At 43.4% G+C, this 8,971-nt stretch overlaps 1 long non-coding RNA gene across 1 annotated transcript; it reads right to left on the bottom strand.

The window, feature by feature from the left end:
* Positions 1-2,116: 2,116 nt before the first annotated feature.
* Positions 2,117-8,091, bottom strand: LOC112846367 (uncharacterized). Its single transcript, XR_003219305.1, has 3 exons — positions 7,109-8,091; positions 6,851-6,958; positions 2,117-2,366 (listed from the first exon to the last, which is right to left on the bottom strand). It is a non-coding gene; the product is annotated as an uncharacterized LOC112846367 (long non-coding RNA).
* Positions 8,092-8,971: the final 880 nt, after the last annotated feature.

Genomic DNA, 8,971 nt, shown 5'->3' with positions numbered 1-8,971 from the left:
ATATTGAAACACTGATCCAACATTATCCTTTATTGATGGATCATTTGTTCTTACACTTTTACATGAATGTGGCTCCTTTTTTTGAAAAAACTTATATCCATTATGAACCTGGCTGTCTCTCTGTACACAAACACACACACAACGGGAGTTATAAGGTTAATGGGCATTCAGTCAGTTAGCTAGTTAGTATCCATTTACAAAAACAGGACAGTGGTAACAACAGCAGGCTACGGACAATTTTAAGTTTTAGATTTTAAATAGGCTGTATACATTTCAATGGGAGCAACAGGACGATCAAATGTAGCCGATTTTACTACAGAGCAGGACGGATTGTAGGGTAGCAAACATCGTCGTAAAACAAGTTTTCAATACTGCAGGTTACCTGGTGTAATGTTTTTCAGCTAAAAAGAAACATGGCCTGACTCCTACCTAACTATATAAAGAGTAACTGAAGGTTAAATGCAGCTAATATGTCCTGTTTTAAGCCAGTCACTTACACCTCCGCTCCGCTGCGTCTCTCAGCCACCATCGCTCTGGCAGCAACAGCATGAGTAGGGGAGAGCTGGAACAAACCATTTTGGAAGGGGGACGGGGGGGGGGGGGGGTATCTATACTTTTGTTGTTAAAATGTTACGTCTCAACCAAGTACTGCATGCTTTTTATATTTTTAGTAGTGTGTCACACAAACAACAAATATTGTCAAAAAAAGTAAGAAATCTTTGGGGGTGCTTTGATTCATTTTGGGGGTGCTGAAGCACCCCCAAAAATGGGCTAAAATCGCCCCTGGTCTATATACAGTGTTGAACTGTAACAACAACAATGTGAGTGGATTGTTGTAATGGTGACGTGATAAAACAGTCACATAATAGCAATGTACACTGGTTAGATTAGCTAGTGAGCTCTTGTGCTCTTATGATGTGCTATTCTATTGTAGTGTGCTGTGTTTGAGCCAACCTGAGCCAGCCTGCTCGACCACTACACATTTTCTTCTTACCCAGATAATAAAAGGCAGCACTAAAAGATAATCGAGGCTTTGTCCACCATTTACTACACAACACAGAATCAAAGGTTTGTCTCTCTTTAATTTTTTAACAAGCCAGTTACAGCAAAGTATAATTGAGCCTTGTTGCACATGCCTGAATTACTTCCTGCCCCTTGACATCTGCCTCTAACTCTGAAACTGTTATGCTCCTAGCAGGACGTCCTGTGAGCTATAGAGCCAGAGAGCCGTGCTGGGTTTTTTAGATGCCCGTCGACCATCTTCTTGGTCCTTCAAATGACCTGCAGTGTGACAGATTGTGTATTCAACAATGATTCAAACCTGCACCTCTGGCTAACCAGCATGCTAGTTTCCATGACCTGGTGAAGAAGCATCTGAAAAGTATTTCAGTAAAGCCTCCTAGTGGCCCACTGAGTTCTCCATATGTAATGGCTCAAAAAACGTCAGGTAGTAACATGGGACAATATTTTGAGGGAACTGGGCCAAACTCATTCAGTGTTTTGGACCCATTGAGAACATGATCGTGTTGAGAATCCCACAGGTTATTCGTTCCTGTGTCTGTGAGGGTGATGCCAGAGAGTCTTGTTTTTCTCGTTTTTTCAGCTAGTGAGCTCTGTGTGTGGGTGGGGTGGTTGGTTGTGCCTGCTCAGTGGACAGGAATGTGTTTGGTGACCTATTGTTTTTTAATTCTTTTTCGGGTTATTGACCAACTCCTGGATTTTGTTTTCTATAAAAGGAGAAAGTGACTTGCCCATCTTTTAGTTTAATTAGTAATAGAAGCACTAATAAACACTAATAAAATCATTTTGGCTCCCTTTCTCCTTTTTTTCAGCAGAGACTAAATATGTCTCTGGGGACCTTAAACTGATGTTAACAAAGTTAATTTTTATTTCTTTTAACCTCCTTTATTCTGGATTATAGCTGGATTTTCATGATCTCAGATATAACAGTACTCACAACGTGTTTTTTTTTTTTTTTCATTTCATTAAATTCACAGCAGTGATGATGGAGCTCGTTTTCACTTCTAACCTCATACCTACAGTTTTTTTTTCCCTTTGACATTTAAGCTCAAAGATCAGACTAAAACCATGCGTATGGGGCAAACTGATGCTTCACTGCTGCCACCTACTGGCTCTTATCATTCTGTGAGTGATGTCTTTATATACAGTGCATACAGTGCAGTGGCCACTTTATTAGGTACACTTGCTACTACTGGGTTTGACCCCCTTTTTCCTTCAGAACAGGCTTAACATACAGCGTTAAATTCGTGCTTTAAAGGACACTGAAGGTTAAACCCTGAAAAGAACATCAGGCGTGCACCGAGGACAGCGTGAGTCGTGACTGACAGGTGCCTACACCATGAAACCTGCAAAGAAAACAAGAATAATACAAACAACAAAAAGAAACTCTAAAAATCACTTAAAGACAAGCTGCGGCTGTTCAAAAGCAATCTGACAGAAGTAATCTGCAAGATAGTGGTGCAAAAATAAAATTCTAACTTTGCATATATATTTAATACAATGCCTCATAAAAACACTTTTGAAATAAGTGTATTTATGAAGCATTGTTTCATATACATCCGTATATGACTTGTATTTTTTTCATTAAAATCAAAAACAATGAAACATACAATAAAATGTTATCTGTCTGGAAAGACGTTATTAAAAAAGGTTATGTATTAGGATTGTCAGTGGTGTCCACAGTGTTATGGCCCTGGAGCGAGTGAGACCACCTTTCTCTTCAAGCAAATCCAAGAGTGCCAGGACCCACTGACAGTCGGCTAGCTGGAGACTCGTGCCTCCTGTATGCAGATTGCAGTATCTGCGGCTTGCTGCCGCAAGCGTGAACTGCTGCAAATTGTAGACCACCTTAAAGTGCAGATCCCTAAAACGCTCCATAAGAGTGGCCTGAAGGCACTGGTAATAGACAAGTTGGTGGAGACTGGTCCAATGCAAGTCCCTCATCTGCCTGAAATGCCTGTGGTTCCTGGTGAGATAAGTCGAACTTCCTTGTGTGAGGGGGACCATAAAAATGGTTCGGGTATCGATGGTGTGGGAGATGACCGGGGGAAGATGCCGCGCACACTCTCTCGCTATGATCCCCTCTTCTCTGGAAGTTCAGAAGCACGGGACGGGGTCTGGCTAAAGGTGCGACCGGCACGGCTCCATTTGGAGGCTGTGGAGAAGACCCAGGTCAGGCGAACTCAGCGAGAGCTCGAGATCTGTAGGTTGTAGATAGAGGCGGATAAAGCGGTGAGGCTGTGTAAGCTGGAGTTTCAGACACGAGCCTCATCTGTCTCTGATCTTCCAGGTTCCGCCCCCTTGTCTGCTACCACATGCGATATTAGTAAGTGCATTTCTCTGGTGCCCAAATTTAAGGCTGTGATGGATTCTTATTTTGCAGCATTTGAGGAAATTGCTGGTGATTTTCAGTGGCCTCGATCTGGCCCCTTTTATTGCAGTGTAAATGGCAAAGCCCAGGGGGTGGTGGTCATGCTTCCTTTAAAGGACAGTTTGGACTATTCCAGTGTAAAATCGGCTGTGTTGCGGGCATATGAATTGGTCCCAGGCAGAAGTTTTGGCAACAGAGGAAACTTCCCTTCCAAACTTATGTGGAGTTTGCCAGGGAAAGAGGGATCCTTTTTGACATGTGGTGCTCTGCGTCAAAAGCCAATGATTATGATTCACTGCTTGAATTTATGTTACTGGAAGACTGTAAAAAGTGCCTTCCAGAGAGTCTAAAGAGCTTGGAAAGAAAGCATCTGGACTTCTTTAGGTTGCTTGAAGACGTTTCACCTCTCATCCGAGAAGCTTCTTCAGTTCTAAGGTCAAATGGTGGGGAGTCCCAGATTTAAACCCAGTGGGAGTATCCCCCCAAAGAGGGACAAAAGGACCCCCTAATGATCTTCTACCTAATCACGAGCCAAGGTGTGAAAAGGGTGTAGGTCACAATCAGCCAGGGTTTCGGGTGAGCTCATTGTGAAACCTGGCCCCACCCTATTATGTGATTTCCTGAGATCAAGAGGCCCATGATGTGAGCTGGCATTAAGGCGTCTGGGAAGGGATCTCAAACCTGAATTATAGATGGCAGACAGTTCGTAAACCACCGCCTCTGTTCAAAGATGGTCGCTCACAGTGGACATAAATGGCTTCTTTCAAACCATCTGTCCTCTCTGTCCAAAATGTGAACATTGGAATCCTCAAAAGAGTGACCTTTGTCCTTTGGATGCAGATGACATTGACATGAGTGTTGTCCCATGTCAGTGCAGACTGTTTGACCCTGAAACGCAAAACATTGAATTCTCAGCAACCTAAAGGTGTTGCCTTTGCGAAAGCAGGGTTCCATCCTGAGGTGCTTGATTGGTGGCGCTAAGGTGCCGGACCCTGGTTTTGAACCATTCATCTTTGACGGTTTGGTATCACTAACTGATATAAACAATGATCTGAAACCGGTATTGAGAGACACTGGAATTTCTCAGACTGTAATTATTTCCAGTGTTTTACCTTTCTCTGCAGACATTGCATGTGGTTTTAACATTATACTGTGTGGAAGAGAGATGGGTTACGCTCCCAGACCAGTTCACATAAAATCAAAACTTGTTACGGGATTTTTCCCGTCACAGTATGCCAAGCCTTACCAATACAGGGGGTGATGTTGTTGGTAAAAGATGTTGCGGGTTAGTGCCGCCTAGTCTGGAGGTTCTAGATAATTCCCAGTTACAATTTTTTAACAAATCTTTTTAATAATCATTGTCTTTCTATTTTAGACAATGTTTGTCCTGTCAAAACTAGACTAGCTCCGGTTTCAAAGTCGTCTCCCTGGATAAATGACAGCATTCGCTTCTTAAAGCGTTGCTGCCCTAAGGTTGAGCGTTTATGGAGGAAAATGTGTTTGCATGTCCATCTCCTTCATTTAAAGGACCTTTTAGTCTCTTTTAACACTTCAGTTCGAGATGCGAGGGCTGCCTATTTCTCAGACTTGGTGTCTAAGAGCAGAGGTAACCCCAAGGTACTATTCAACACCATTAGTGATATTGTTGCTCCTGCTCCACCTGCTGTCCCAATTTCATCAAATGAAAATTGTGAAAAAATTTTTCTTTGTTGAAAAAGTCAGTAACGTGAGGAACTATATCTCTCCTGTGTCTCTCTTGTCTGCTCCAACTCAAGCTAGGCCTGTAATTTTAGAAAGATTTTTACCTCCTTACCAGAGCTGGTCAAGTTAGTTAATTCGATGAAAGCGTCCTCCTGCTCTCTTGATATTTTACCTGGATCTTTGTTTAAAAATGTCTTTCAGTCTATTGGTCCCTGTGTGCTCACAATTATTAATACCTCACTGGTTTCTGGTCAGGTCCCTGTTTATTGTAAGAATGCTGTTATTCACCCACTGTTAAAAAAAAAAAAAAAAAAAAAAACTAAGCTTGATGCTTCTCTTCTCAGTAGCTACAGACCGATTTCAAAATTACGGTTCATTGCTAAGATTTTAGAAAAGGTTCTGGCTAAGCAGCTTATAGCTGTTCTAGATGAATACAGCATTCTGGATAAATTCCAATCTGGCTTTCGTAGAGCTCACTCTACTGAAACTACACTTCTTAGAGTCTCCAACGACATTTTGATGAGATGTGATGCAGGAGAATGCTCCGTTCTGTTGATGTTGGACCTGACCTCCGCCTTTGATACTGTGGACCATTATATTCTGCTAGATAGGCCGAGACACTGGGTGGGTATATCAGGGGCTGCTTTGGACTGGTTTGAATCCTATTTGCATGAACGATCCTTTTCTGTGGCTACCTCTAAGTACAGTTCCTCTTCTACTTTTCTTGCCTATGGTGTGCCACAAGGTTCAGTTTTGGGGCCTTTATTGTTCTTGCTGTATTTACTTCCTCTTCAACACTTATTGAGCACTTTTAAGGACATTTCGTATCACTGCTATGCAGATGATATTCAGTTATATATCTCCTTTAAGCCCCATGATGTTTCCAAGCTACAGATTTTGCATAAGTGCATAGACTCCATTAGAGGTTGGATGGCTGGAAACTTTCAACTAAATGAGGAGAAGACTGAAGTCCTCGTTTGTGCTCCTAAAAAATTTTGTACCTAGTGTTATGGAAAACTTGGGTCCACTTGCTACATTTGCCAAACAGTCTATCAGGAGCCTTGGTGTTAGTATTGACTCAGCTCTGACTTTGGATGCCCATGTAAAATCTCTGGTTCGCTCCTGTTTTTATCACTTGAGAAACATTGCTAAGCTGAGTCCCATTGTATCGCGCTCCGAATTAGAAATTGTCATTCATGCATTTGTTTCATTTCGTCTGGATTATTGTAATTCTTTGTTTACTTGTTTATGTAAAGCCTCTTTGGAGCATCTGCAAGTTGTTCAGAACGCTGCTGCAAAGCCTCTGACCAAGTCCAAGTATTCCCATGTCACACCCCTGCTGATTCAGCTGCACTGGCTCCCCGTTAAATTCAGAATCCACTTTAAGGTTTTGACCTTGACTTTCAGGGCTCTGCATGGACAAGCACCAACATATATAAGTGAACTTTTACATCCATACATTCCCAGCAGGTCCCTGAGGTCATGTGACCAGGGCTTGCTGGTTGTCCAACACACGAGGCTGAAAACAAAAGGTGACAAAGCTTTTGTAACTGTGGCCCCCAGATTGTGGAACTCTCTCCCTTTGAGCCTGAGATCTGTGGACTCCGTGGTCGCTTTAAAAAACAAAACAAAAAAAAAAAAACAGCTAAAAACTCATCTTTTTAAACTTGCTTTTGGTTGATTTTTAGGTTTTAGCTTCTGTGAAGCACTTTGTGATTTTTATCTTGAAAGGTGCTATATAAATAAAATTTTACTTACTTGTTTCTGTGACCTCGAAGCTATGCCCAGCCGGTGTGGTTACTCATGCACAAGCCCATGAAGTGTGGACTGGAGTCAGGCCAATGCTCTGGCTGAGCAGCACCTTGCCTTTTCACAAAGAAAAAACTGATCCACCTCAACACAGAGACAAACTATAGCATTTCATCCATTTACACACAACTTCATGTTGAAATGCACTAATGATAAGGCTTCTCTCAAAAGACACCGAGTAGGTGATAAAGTGCTTGTCTTACTTACACTGAAAGTGCAACATCTCTCCTGTGCCACACTCCTGCGTTAGCCGCACTGATTTGGATCATTCAAGTTAGATGTTAATGCCAGTGCTGTTGGGGCTGGAGCAGTGCTGTTGCGGGGATGCTGAAGACTGAGCTAGTGGCAGCTGAGCAGGTGGCACTGGGGAATGAGCTGAGAGCGAGTGAGCAGGTGACACAGGAGTCTGAGCTAGTGGTTGCTGAGAAGGAGACTGAACTAAAGGCAGCTGAGCAGGAGGTGCAGCTCTAGTAATTTCAGTTATAGAGGAGACAGGATCTCCCCTTGCTGCACAAAACATAGCTCCAGAATAAACAATCCCACAGTCCAAAACATAAAAATTGTCCTTCCCACTCACCACAGCCGGCTGCTCTGAAATCCTGGGGTCTGACTGTGGCGAGGGGCGTCCGCATCGTGAGTGCCACTTTCTTTTTGGAGGCTGGACCGACAGACCAGACAGAATATCCTCCGGCGGGTCGGGCAGCGAGGCAATAGTGGCTGGGAGAAGGTGTGGTGTGTTCCGGATGAAGTCCTGTATGATCGGAGGGGGGGGGCCTCCTAATAGCCACGGAAGGCCAGAGAAGAGCTGCTGTAGGCGTTTTTCCACTGCACGACGAAGCTCCACTGGGGGTGTCCAGCCACAGGTTGAGAAGAATCTCAACTGTGTACACGATGTCATCTTGGAGCTCATCGGACAGATAGAATGCTGCAGGGTCCATGCTGGCTGGTTCGTGCTGTCACAGCTAGCAGGGCAAGCCGTGTAGAATTTAACAAAGGACCCAAGATGCGGATTTGCAGTGGAGTGAGAGGCCTTTATTGACACAGAGCATGAGTGATAACAAACAAAAGGTGAGCGAGGTGAAAAACTGAACTTAGAAATAAACTACACTGGGAAAACTAAAACCTAAACAACAAACCTGAACACGAGAGAAAGCAACTTGCAGGGAGAACTCATAGGATGACCGTGGGAGATATGCAGATGAACCAGCAACTAACAGAGGCAGACACAAGGCTTAAATACACAGAAGGATAATGAGGGAATGAGACACAGAAGGAGGGCACAGCTGGGAGTAATCAGGCATGATGGGACAGGGGAAACGTAAACTGAACACACTGAGATCAGACACGGACCATCAAAGTATAACAGGAAAAACACACACACGCAAAGACACAGATTCAGAGACACAGGCTTAACACAGAGACCTGACTACAGAGGCAGGGATGACACCAAACAGATGGAGCATAGACTAAAGACTGGGAAACCAAAACAAACAGTCATAATACATAGAAGTATCAAAAGTAAAAGTACAAAAACCAAAAACACTGGGTCAACGACCCAGGACCATGACAACATTTATGTAGACATTCTGATAGACGCATGGATCAAACCCCCAACAATAGCAAAGGCTTCATCTGGATACAGTTTTTGCAGCTTACTGATGGCATCAGTGTCTGTCTTTCACAGCTGTTTCAGCATTTTCATCTGGTGGTACATAAAATGTGGGGATAGATTAATTGAAAAATCTAAATTGCCCATAGGTGTGAATGTGGGAGTGAATGTGAGTGCAAATGGTTGTCTGTCTCTGTGTGTTGGCCCTGCGACAGACTGGCGACCTGTCCAGGGTGTACCCCGCCTCTCGCCCTATGACAGCTGGAATAGGCTCCAGTGCCCCCCGCGACCCTGAAAAGGATAAGCGGAAGCGAATAAATGGATGGATGGAAGGTACATAAAATCACAAGTATCTGTCTGCATCAGAGCAGTAAGTGTCCAGTGTCAGTGCACTGGAGTAACGGAATACATGTACTTTACGTATTTAAAATATAAAATATGAGTAACTGTATTCCGTTACA

Source organism: Oreochromis niloticus, linkage group LG3, assembly GCF_001858045.2.
Source record: "Oreochromis niloticus isolate F11D_XX linkage group LG3, O_niloticus_UMD_NMBU, whole genome shotgun sequence".
NCBI lineage: Eukaryota > Metazoa > Chordata > Actinopteri > Cichliformes > Cichlidae > Oreochromis > Oreochromis niloticus.
This window is presented reverse-complemented; position numbering and strand designations above follow the sequence as displayed.